This window comes from Neomonachus schauinslandi, chromosome 7, assembly GCF_002201575.2.
Source record: "Neomonachus schauinslandi chromosome 7, ASM220157v2, whole genome shotgun sequence".
Classification (NCBI taxonomy): domain Eukaryota; kingdom Metazoa; phylum Chordata; class Mammalia; order Carnivora; family Phocidae; genus Neomonachus; species Neomonachus schauinslandi.
The window spans coordinates 130,399,160-130,411,033 of record NC_058409.1 but is presented as its reverse complement, the minus strand read 5'-3'; the positions used below and the strand labels follow the sequence as shown (position 1 = coordinate 130,411,033).

General features: G+C 38.1%; 1 pseudogene; it reads left to right on the top strand.

Moving 5' to 3' along the window:
* Window positions 1-11,368: 11,368 nt before the first annotated feature.
* On the top strand, window positions 11,369-11,487 carry LOC123325317 (annotated as a pseudogene).
* The last annotated feature ends 387 nt before the right edge of the window (window positions 11,488-11,874 follow it).

The window sequence follows — 11,874 nt, the reverse complement described above, 5'->3', positions numbered from 1 at the left end:
AAAAAGCTCTGAGGGGAAAAAAATAAGGTGTGTGTACTTTTAATTAAATTATTTATTTTTATTTTATTAAATTTCAAGTGCACGGTAAACACATATCCACCCTTCAAACAGATGCATCAAACGTTAATATCTTGCCACATCTGTCCCTCCTCTCTCTATCTTTCGTTTTCCCAAATCACTGCAGATGTGAGGACCTTCCACCCCTGAGTCTGTCCCCATGTAGGTCTCAGGAAAAAGGCCATCAGTTTCTATGTAATCATAATAAAGTTACTACAAATGACCTGTGAAAATCAGGTGATGCAATAATATAACCAAACAAAATATCCACTCACAATTTTCCTTGGCTGGCTCCACAATTCTCTTCATATCTTCTAACTTTTCAGTCCAGGTTCTTGCATTGCATGTTTCTGTGAAGTCTCTTTTATCTCCCCCAACCTACCTCATTTCCATTGCTCCCTCTATTCTTCACGACAGTGAACTTTTGAAAAGTACAGACCGGTTACTCTGAAAAAAAGTGTCCTGCATTGTGAATTGATCCATTTCCTTTTGACTAGATTCTGTCAATAATTTCTGGAAAGAACATGAAATGGGTGATGCTGTTTAACACCTGCCATACAACTTGCATACCAGGCTGTCCCACACTGGTGATTGGAAAATGGAACGTTTAGTTAAGGAGGAGACAGATTTCATTATTATGAAAGTGTATTTTTCAATTTGTAATTAAGAAGTAAATGATGGGGTTATTCTTTGAGATCATGTAAATAGTCTGTTTCTTAACAAACATTCATTCACGCAATGATTTTTAGTATCTCTTTATCTATGCCTGAATCTTTAAAAAATAGTGATTTTTATATCAATTGTTGTACATTTGTAAACTGGCATATCACTACAAAAAAGAAACTTTCTTCACTTTTTTTTCTCTTTTCTCCTTATGGATTCACATAATTTTTTAGTTAATTCAGTTTGTTATAATCCATTACTGTCATGATTCTTTATACTCAAATTATCAATGTGTCAATATGATCATCGCCAGCTTTTTCATCCCTTTTCATCTTGGTCTTTTTTTTAAAGATTTTATTTATTTATTTGACAGAGAGATACACAGCAAGAGAGGGAACACAAGCAGGGGGAGCGGGAGAGGGAGAAGCAGGCTTCCCGCGGAGCGGGGAGCCCGATGCGGGACTCGATCCCAGGACCCTGGGATCATGACCTGAGCCGAAGGCAGACACTTAACGACTGAGCCACCCAGACGCCCCTCTTTTTCATCTTAGTCTTAACATCCTATTTTTTGAAAAATTGAAATACAAAACACATAAAGAAAAGTGCATAAGCAATTTTACTCCTTGATACATTTTCACAAAAGGCATGGATATTTTTATCTGCTAATCAGATTAAGGAAATAAACTATATAACAATCTAAGCAATTCTCCTGATATCCTCTCCCAATTATAGTTCTCCAAATAGCCACTGTCCTGACTTCTAAGCTTTCCAGGATGGTCAGAAAAAGCCATCCCATCCCATAGTCCTGGTAGTCATTATTCTTAACATAACAGGCAGGTACATTAGTCCTTGGATCATCCAGACCCTTGCTTCAGAATTAATTATTCCTAATGCTACTATGTGTCACTAATTGCTATTATTTCTTATTGGCTGTTCCTGATATCAAGTCCAAGGATACCTGTAAATGAATTCCTAAATCTCATTTTTTAAGGGTCTTTTCTGGGACCACTCTTTGAACCATATGCTGAGCCAGCCAGGTCCCATTAGAAAAGCAAAATCTAAGTTAAGTATATCAAAACAGAAAGGTTAACATGTGGATTTAATATGAGTTATTGGAGAAATGAACCTGAAACAGGGACATGAGGGAACACTGAAATATTTAACCTGTCACTTCAGAAAGAAGTCACTGCTTGGAATGACAAAGAAAGCTTTTGGTTATTAGTATCTAGAAACTTGAAGAATGAATATAGTGCTTAATTGTACGTGCCAACTTTACTGGGCCATGGTGTGCCCAGATATTTAGTTCAATATTTTTCTGGGTGTTTTCGTGAGGATGTTTTGAAATGTGTTTAGCATTTACATCGATAAGCTGAGTAAAGTAGACTGCCTTCCTTAGTGTGGGTGGGCCTCATAGAATTAATTAAATGTCTGAATAGAACAAAAAGGCTGAAGGAGAGGGAATGCCTGTCTGACTTCCTTGAGCTGAGGCATTGGTCTTTTCTTGCCTTCTGACTCAAACTGAAACACCAGTTTTTCCTGGGTTTGTAGTCTATAGGCTTTTGGACTGGAACCACCATCCTGAGTCTCATTCATACCTTCTGAGTCTCAGGCTTTGGGACTCATACTGGAAATACTCCATAGGTCTTCCTGGGTCTCCAGCTTGCTGCATGCAGATCTGGGGACTTGTTAGTCTCCAGAATCACATGCACACACACACACACACACAGTGATGCTAGTTCTGGAAGTGCTAGGAAAAAAAAAAAAAAAACTTGAGGTGGTACTCCAACCACTGCTGGGTAAAGAACCATTTCTGTGGTAAGTCTGTTAGGGAAGCAAAGGAAAAAAAATGGAGCAAATCGTTTCTCCTTCCTCCTACCTTACAGTCTTCCTTCAGAGCCACCTTCCTGGTACTAAAACCTAACCAAAGAGTCAACCGGTAAGAAGAAAAATACCATTTGCAGAAATCCAACACTAGTATCAAAGAGTAGCTTAATAACCCTGACTTCTGAATTGTAGATTAGATGTGTCAATATTTGAACTTCATATAAATGAAATCATTTAGAACAAATAGTATGTACTATTTTGCATACCATCTGTGTGTCATTTATATATAACTCCATCTTATTTTTTTAAGACTTTATTTATTTATTTGAGAGAGAGAGTGTGTGTGTGAGCAGAGGCAGGGGCAGAGGGAGAAGCAGGCTCTCTGCTGAGCAGGGAGCCCAATGTGGATCTCGATCCCAGGACCCTGGGATCATGACCTGAGCCGAAGGCAAACACTTAACCCGTAACTCCCATCTGATTTAATGTTGGCCAATACTGATATGTTCTTTAACAATATTTATATTTAGCTCTTTTAGAGTAAATCAACTTGCCTTTAATTTGCTATCTAATTTCTGCAATGATCTTCAAAACTCCAATTGATGATGCCTAACATCATTCTATATGAAAAAGCTTCAAGTTCACATGGTCCAAGGGTCTGACTGCAGGTCTTCAGAGTATGCAGAGTATGAACTGCGGCAGCCAGAATCATGGCAGCACAGGTGTTTAGAAAGTTTCTTCCTGGGATGCCTGCATGGCTCAGTCATTAAGTGTCTGCCTTCAGCTTGGGTCATGATCCAATGGTCCTGGGATCGAGCCCCGCATCAGGCTCCCTGCTCTGCGAGAAGTCTGCTTCTCCCTCTCCCACTCCCCCTGCTTGTGTTCCCTCTCTCGCTGTCTATCTCGCTCAGTCAAATAAATAGATAAAATCTTTAAAAAAGGAAGAAGAAGAAGAAGAGGAAGAATGCTCCAGTGAGGGACGTCCCTGCCTGAAAAGTGCTCAGGTGGTGAAGTGACTTGGGGCAGAATCTTAGGTGGTACAGTGTGGTCTCAGGATCCCTAGGGTCACAGAAAAAACAGGGGCACCTGAGCTGGCAGAGTTCCCAAGCATTGGTGCAGGGAAACCAGCTACCGTCAGTGAGCCAGGGAATGGGGTCTCAGCTGGCTTTGCCCTAAACTGCAAACTGCAGCATCATTGGGTGATTGCTCTCCATGGGGCGGCCCTGCAAGCGGCATGCCGTGGCTACCCTTTCCATTCCCCTGGAGGATGCAGTGTGGCACCTCAGGAGTGTAGAGTTTGGCGACACAAAAATGAACGCTTTTCCCTAAAGTGTTTCTAAAAAGAGGGCCTCAATCTTTCTGCTCCGGGATGGAGATTGGGGCATGGCCATTTTTATTTTCATCCTCTAAAGGGGTGCTGAAAGCCTCAGGGAGCAAAAGCCACATAGAACAACCCGAAGCAGCTTAAGCTGAACACAGCTCCCTGGTAGGAGGTGGTGCAACTCGCCCCAGACAAAGGCACCTGAGAATCAGTGCAACAAGCCCCTCCCCCAGAAGACGAGCTGGAACATCAGGTGAATGAGCACACAGAACTGCAACATTCCAGTGCTAGGGGAAAATGGTATATAGAATTCAGGTTTTTTTCTCATGATTTTTTTATCTTTCAGTTTAAAATTTTCCTTTTTCTTTTTTTCTTTTCAACTAGTTTCTTATTTTATCAACTCTTTGCTTTTAAGTCTTTTTTTTAACTTTCATTTTTACATGTACATTTTATAGATATATTCTTCATTTTTGGCTTCCTTTCATTGTATTCAATTTTACTTTTGTATATATAAAATTTTGCTTTCTTTGCAATTTTGGGATTTAGTGTCTTCTAACAAACAGAACAAAATACTCCCAGGACCAAGTGGATCACCCTGTTTTGTCCACCTAGGTGATTATATTCTCTATTTTTTCCCTTTTTTTGTTTTCTTTTTCTTTTCTTTTTCGTTTTCTGACCTCTTTGGATTTCTCTAGTGTGTATTTTGCTTGGGTCATGGTGGATATTTTTTATTTTGTTCTCTCATTCATCCTTTCTTCTCTGGGCAAAATGACTAGAAGGAGGAATTCACAACAAAAGAAAGAACCAGAGGTAATACTCTCTGCCACAGATCTAATCAATATGGGCATAAGTAAAATGTAAGACAGGAGTCCATCAAAATCCTAAAGGAGAACACAGGCAGCAACCTCTTCAACCTCAGCCGCAGCTACTTCTTCCTAGAAACATCGCCAAAGGCAAGGGAAACAATGGCAAAAATGAACTATTGAGACTTCATCAAGATAAAAAGCTTTTGCACAGCAAAGGAAACAGTTGACAAAACCAAAAGACAACCAACAGAATGGGAGAGATTTTGCAACTGTTTTATCAGATAAAGGACTAGTATCCAAAATCTATAAAGAACTTATCAAACTCAACACCCAAAAAACAAATAATCCAATCAAGAAATGTTCAGAAGACATGAACAGACATTTCTCCAAAGAAGACATCCAAATGATCAACAGACACACGAAAAAATGCTCAACATTACTCGGCATCAGGGAAATGCAAATCAAAAACTCAATGAGATACCACCTCACACCAGTCAGAATGGCTAAAATTAACAATACAAGAAACAACAGATGTTGGCGAGGATGCATGGGAAGGGGAACCCTCTTACACTGTTGATGGGAATGCAAGCTGGTGCAGCCACTCTGGAAAACAATATGGAGGTTCCTCAAAAAGTTAAAAATAGAGCTACCCTAGGACCCAACAATTGCACTACTGGGTATTTACCCCAAAGATACAAATGTAGTGATCCAAAGGGGCACCTGCACCCCAACATTCATAGCAGCAGTATCCACAATAACCAAACTGTGGAAGGGCTTAGATGTCCATCGACAGATGAATGGATAAAGAAGGTGTGGTTCATATATATAATGGAATATTGCTTAGCCATCAGAAAGGATGAATACTTACCATTTACATTGGCATGGATGGAACTTGAGGGTATTATGCTGAGCTAAGTAAGTCAGTAAGAGAAAGACAATTATCATATAGTTTCACACATATGAGGAATATAAGAAACAGCACAGAGGATCATAGGGGAAGGGAGGGAAAACTGAATCGAAAGAAATCAGAGAGGGAGACAAACCATGAAAGACTCTTAACTATAGGAAACAAACTGAGGGTTGCTGGAGGGGAGGTGGGTGGGGGGATGGGATAATTGGGTGATGGACATTAAGGAGGGCACATGATGAGATGAGCACTGGGTGTTATATGTAACTGATGAATTATTGAACACTACATCTGAAACATGATGCACTATATGTTGGGTAATTGAATTTAAATAAAAAAATTTGCTGAAAAAGTAAATTGCATAATTTAAAGGCATATTTGCATATTTGATGTTCATTATATGGTCACATATATAGCATGTTTCTGGTACAAAGTAAGTATAGTTTAATTTTCAGAACTGAGTAAGTAACATTAACTTAAATGTTTAAACACAAGTTACATAATTTTATATTACTATAAAATAAAATGTTAAATATATACTGTTCAAAACTATTAAGTTATCCAGAGGTTTCATTAAGAAAATATGTTTTAAAGATTTATTGATTTATTTTAGAGACAGAGAGGGCATGCAGGGCAGGAAGGGGCAGAGGGAGTGGGGGGGGGGGCAGTTTCCTAAGCAGATTCCATGTGGAGTAGAAGCCCTACTCAGGGCTTGATCTCACAAACCTGAGATCATGACCCTGAGATGACAACCTGAGCTGAAACCAAGAGTCTGACGGTTAATCGATTGCGCTACCCAGGTGCCCCTAGAAAATACATTTTAAAATCAAATGGCATGGGACGCCTGGGTGGCTCAGTCAGTTAAGCGACTGCCTTCGGCTCAGGTCATGATCTCGGGGTCCTGGGATCGAGCCCCACATCGGGCTCCCTGCTCGGCAGGAAGCCTGCTTCTCCATCTCCCACTCCCCTTGCTTGTGTTCCCTCTCTCGCTTTCTCTTTCTCTGTCAAATAAATAAATAAAATCCTTAAAAAAAAATAAAATAAAATAAAATGGCAATTTCCCCTTTATAAGGTAGCAAGTATCTTTTATCAATATTTTCATGGTTTTTCCTACATTCATAATCAGGATATTACCTAATAAGTTGTTAATATGAACAATGTGCAATTCATGTTTCTAAAGCAATAAAGTGATTTTTCTGACTACATCATCCATTCTCCACTCAATTTCATACAGTATTACAGCTAAGAAATTTTTTACTGGAAAGCAACTTGGTAACTTTACTCGTTTGTTGGAAAACTTTTTTGTTATTTCTTATTACCAGTAGAATAAAGGTTAAACTAAAAATTCAGGAATTTTCATAATAAAAAATTAAAGTTAAGGAACAAACTCTGATGTGTTGTTTGCTTATTACATATTATAAATTTGAAAGCTATTGCTAGAGTTATTCTGCACTTTACTTAGTAGTGAAGATTATTATCCCCATTATATAAATGAGAAAAGATTTTAGAAGTTTAATGACTTTCCCAAAGATACATAGGTGCATCCAGAAATTCATCCATGCTTTCCAAATCCAGAGCCCAGGCTTACCCATTCTTAGGATTGTTGTATTCAAGGTAAATTTCTTCCCAAAGCAGTTAAGAGTATTTTTTACATTTTATGCCTATTCTCCCTGCTAAAAATGAAATCATAAATTTATTCCTGTATAGATGGCCATGACTTTTTTCTACCAATCCAAAATGTTGGTTATTTCACCCATTTCAGATTCTATTTCTTTCTAAAACCTTTCTTGTAATATACTAGCCAAAAAGTTACTTTCTTTTTAACACCTAAGAATTTCTTATGCTCACATAATTCAGGTTCAGAAGATTTCCTATTTCATCATGTCTGTATTTTGTATATGGGAAATACTTTCAAATGTTAAGCATGGTTGTCTCTGTCTAGATGCATCTCATCATCTTCTATGTTTTTTTCCACTGCTTGAGAAAGGAGAGGAAGTTTTCTCAACTTTCAAATTTCACTGATTTTTCTTTCCCCTTTCCTCCATTCAGCCCAGGCAGACATCTATTTTCCATCTGGGAATATATTTCTCCTGTCTAGTGTTTGAGCAATATGTTTTCTCTCTGTGAATTTTCTCTTGCCATGTGAAAATGTTGGTAGATAAGGCTGTGTTTGGCATCAAAGTTGTATTTGCCTTCTGCCCATTTACTTTGTGAACTGTGCACATGGGAAACTAAATGTTTGCATGGAAGAGGGAGAAGAAAGAGTCAATGGGAAAGTATGAAAATGACAACGTATTATGCCAGACAAAGGCCCTCACAACAAACCTTTCTACCTAGTAAATAAAGTTCAATTACTTTTTATTGTATCTTCTTTCCATAGAGAACATATCTTTCCAAACAGTATGGCTTATCTGCAAAACAGCATCAAGCTATGAAGACATTATTTTCCTTATGGTCTCTAAGTGTTGGAAATATGGACTTAGATATTGGCTAAAAATCTACATCCTTCTATATTTATGTTATTTTTTTTTTCTCACTGAGCTTACCCTTAGCACAGGTATAATCACTCCCCAAAATGGATGAGCTCCATAGCAAGTGACTAGTAAGGGAATAACAGGAAAATGCTTGAACAGCTGACTTGTTTGGTTTTTAGATTTTGCATACAAAATTCCATCTGCACTTGTCAGTCATCTGGTTCCCCAACCCATTATTCCAGCCATACACAATTTCTCTTCTGAGACATTATTCTGCATCTATCTCTGGACTTAACAAACAAGATGCTCCCTGTTCATGGTTTTCCACAGTGGGGAATAGATCAGGAAGAAAGCTGCTATGTGAGCAGTACCAACCTAGTGTAGTCACAAGATGGAGCTAGACCACACATGCGTGCCTGGAGAATGGAAGTGGGTCTGATTGATCATACATGTTTGCCTGGCTGGAATGGTACCAATTTTCGTTATCTGATTTCCAAGTCTCCATAGGCTTGCTCCTACTCAGTTAAGTTTTCCTTAGCTTTGACCGTTGCAGAACTGGGGACTCATTAATGGGCATAGTTTACCATGAACTCTCAAAAAAAAAAAAGGGAAAGTTCTTTCCTTAACATACAACAGATAACTTAGAATTTAAACCCACCATTTTCCCTACTAACCAAAGGCTGGACACAGCATCTCTTTAAAATGTTTACTCTTTTACAGAGTTTAGTCTCCTTCTCTAAGGCACAGTCTACTTTCAGGTAACTATACTACAGATGATTAATTGACATATATTCCTGGTGAAATACCAGGGTCCATTTGTGTTGTAATATTGCTCTTGAAATGTATTGTAACATAGCTGGAGAAAGGGTGCCAGCATATATTATATCGCACAGATAACTAGCCTGAATACTCAAAAGAACCAGTCTAGATTTGTAAATTCCATCTCTACTTGAGTTTGAGCTGTGCCCTATAATTCTAGGGAGACTTTTACTTATCTGTGAAATTCTGACTCCAAAGTAGGAGCCTTAAAAAAGTAATTCTATGCCTTCTCATTTCAGATAATTTCCTGAGATAACTAGAAAATTTATTCTTATGGGGCACCTGGGTGGCTCAGTCATTAAGCGTCTGCCTTCGGCTCAGGTCATGATCCCAGGGTCCTTGGACGGAGCCCCACATCAGGCTCCCTGCTCTGTGGGAAGCCTGCTTCTCCCTCTCCCACTCCCCCTGCTGTGTTCCCTCTCTCGTGTGTCTTTCTCTGTCAAATAAATAAATAAAATCTTTTAAAAAAAAAGAAAATGTATTCTTATTAACAAATCTAAACAATTTGCTTTTCTTTTCCTTTTCTTTCTCCCTTCCTTCCTCCCTCCCTTCCTTCCTTCTTTCCTACCTTCCTTCCTTCTTTCCCCCCTCTCTCCTTTCTTTCTTCCTTTCTTTTCTTTCCTTTTTGCTCCTTTTTCTGTTCCTTTTCCTTTTTCTCTTCTCTTTTTTCTTTTCCTTCCCTTTTCTTCCTTCCTTCCTTCCTTTACCAGCCACACTGTACTTACTCAGGGATTTTTTTTTTTTTAAGATTTTATTTATTTATTTGACAGAGAAAGACACAGCGAGAGAGGGAACACAAACGGGGAGTGGGAGAGGGAGAAGCAGACTCCCTGTCGAGCAGGGAGCCCAATGCGGGACTTGATCCCGGGACTCCAGGATCATGACCTGAGCTGAAGGCAGTCGCTTAACCAACTGAGCCACCCAGGCGCCCGACTACTCGGGATTTTTAAAACATGCATTCATTAGTCACAACATTGTCAACTCAGTCTCAAAGTGGTCCACTGGTCTCCCTACAATGGCTATAACTTATTACAACCTTTTTACCATGCATCTGTTATCAAAAAGGCCCTTGATTATTACATCAAAAGTAATTGATTGTAATTCTAGATGTTGTTAATATGCTCTTTGTGCATATATGTGATCCTAGGAACTTTTGTCTGTGATGTGTCAAGTTTCCACATGAATTGGGAGTGGTTCTCTGCCTTCAAATTTAGATTTGCAAGAAATAGACTTATAACATGCACACGTACACACACACACACACACACACACACACACACACACACACACACACTGGATTTCTTACTGCATCACCATCTTGATAGAATGGCAGGAAAAAAATTAAACCAGTCTTTTCTGTGAACCATCCCTCCCTGAGAGGAGTTGGAGCCTCTGATGGATGGGTTAGGAATTACCAAAACAATAAGAATTGGCAATCTAGAATATTTCCTAAAATTTGCATTCTTATTCAATGCATTATTTAATATTTGTCTTCAAATATCGGTTAGATCTTTGACAATAGTACGATATACTATTTAACTTTATTTTTAGAATATCTCAGGAAATTTTAGTTGAACGGATTATATCCTTTACTCTGTATTTCTTATTTTTTTAAAAAAGAGCACATAATGAAATATTTTGAGGCAAATTATAAAATTGTGCAATGTATTTAAACAAGTAAATATGCAAGATCAATTATACAGTATGAGTGTTAGTTGTTTTGTCTGAACCTATATATAAGTTATTGAATAATATTTCTATAAAATATATTTTTAAACACATTTTGAGGCTAAATTTTGATTAATTTATTCACCTCTATCAAGTTAATTATCCCATTCCAACTTCTCACACCCACACTCATATACATACACATACATGTGTTATGCAAACACAATTTCAGAGGATAGTTTGATGGATATTAGAGTCTATCAGTTAATGCCCCCAACCATGTCCTATGGGAAATAAGATGTATTTATGTATGTGAATTTGTGTCTATGTATGTGTGAATTTGTGTCTATGTATGTCTGAATTTGTTATTGGTGTAGAAAATAAATACCAATTTGAAAGAAAACAAGGGCAATGCTAATTTGGTTAGCTTTTGCAAACTAAAGTAACTATTTTGGATTGTATAAAAACTCTGAGATTAATTGGATCAATCTGTTTATTGTATTATCCACATAAATATTTTTGAATAAACAAAATTGGATACATCCCTATTATAATCAATTATATTTTAAACTCTTTGTGCATTTTATGATATCCAAGTGAGTATGCATGTTAAACTAATCCTATGAAAAAGAAAACATTGGCCCTGCTTTTATGAAAATATAATAGAATAAAGTGAACTAGGTAACTGAGATATTGCAAAATGCCCAAGACTGTTTTATATATTTTGGAACTAAACTTAGGCTAATTACCAGATACAGAAAAAAATAGAAGACAAATAGGAAAAGTCATTAATGTCTTATATTTATATATTTTGCTTATGACTCTAATTACTGTATTGTTTAATACCACCCTGAATGAGCCCGATCTCATCTGATCTTGCAAGCTAAGCAGGGTCGGGCCTGGTTAGTATTTGGATGGGAGACCGCCTGGGAATACCGGGTGTTATAGGCTTTGGGGCACCTGGGTGGCTCAGTTGGGGTTGAGCGTCTGCCTAGGCTGGGGTCATGATCCTGGAGTCCTGGAATCGAGCCCCATGTGGAGCCCCCTGCTCAGCAGGGAGCCTGCTTCTCCCTCTCCCCGCTGCTCCAGCTCTCTCTCACTATTTCTGTCTCTCTCAAATAAATAAATAAATAAAATCTTTAAAATAAAAAAAGATGCTGTAAACAATCTCAAAAATTCTTTGCATAGAATTCCAAACAACCGTTACAAGTAAGTGTGTTGCCCAGTGTGTGCTCTATGTGTGGTGGATGAGTATTCTGATATCAACCATTTATACCATCATCCATAGTTCAGTGAAAAGCCCACTGTGTTGAAGAAAAATACATGTCTTTGATATTC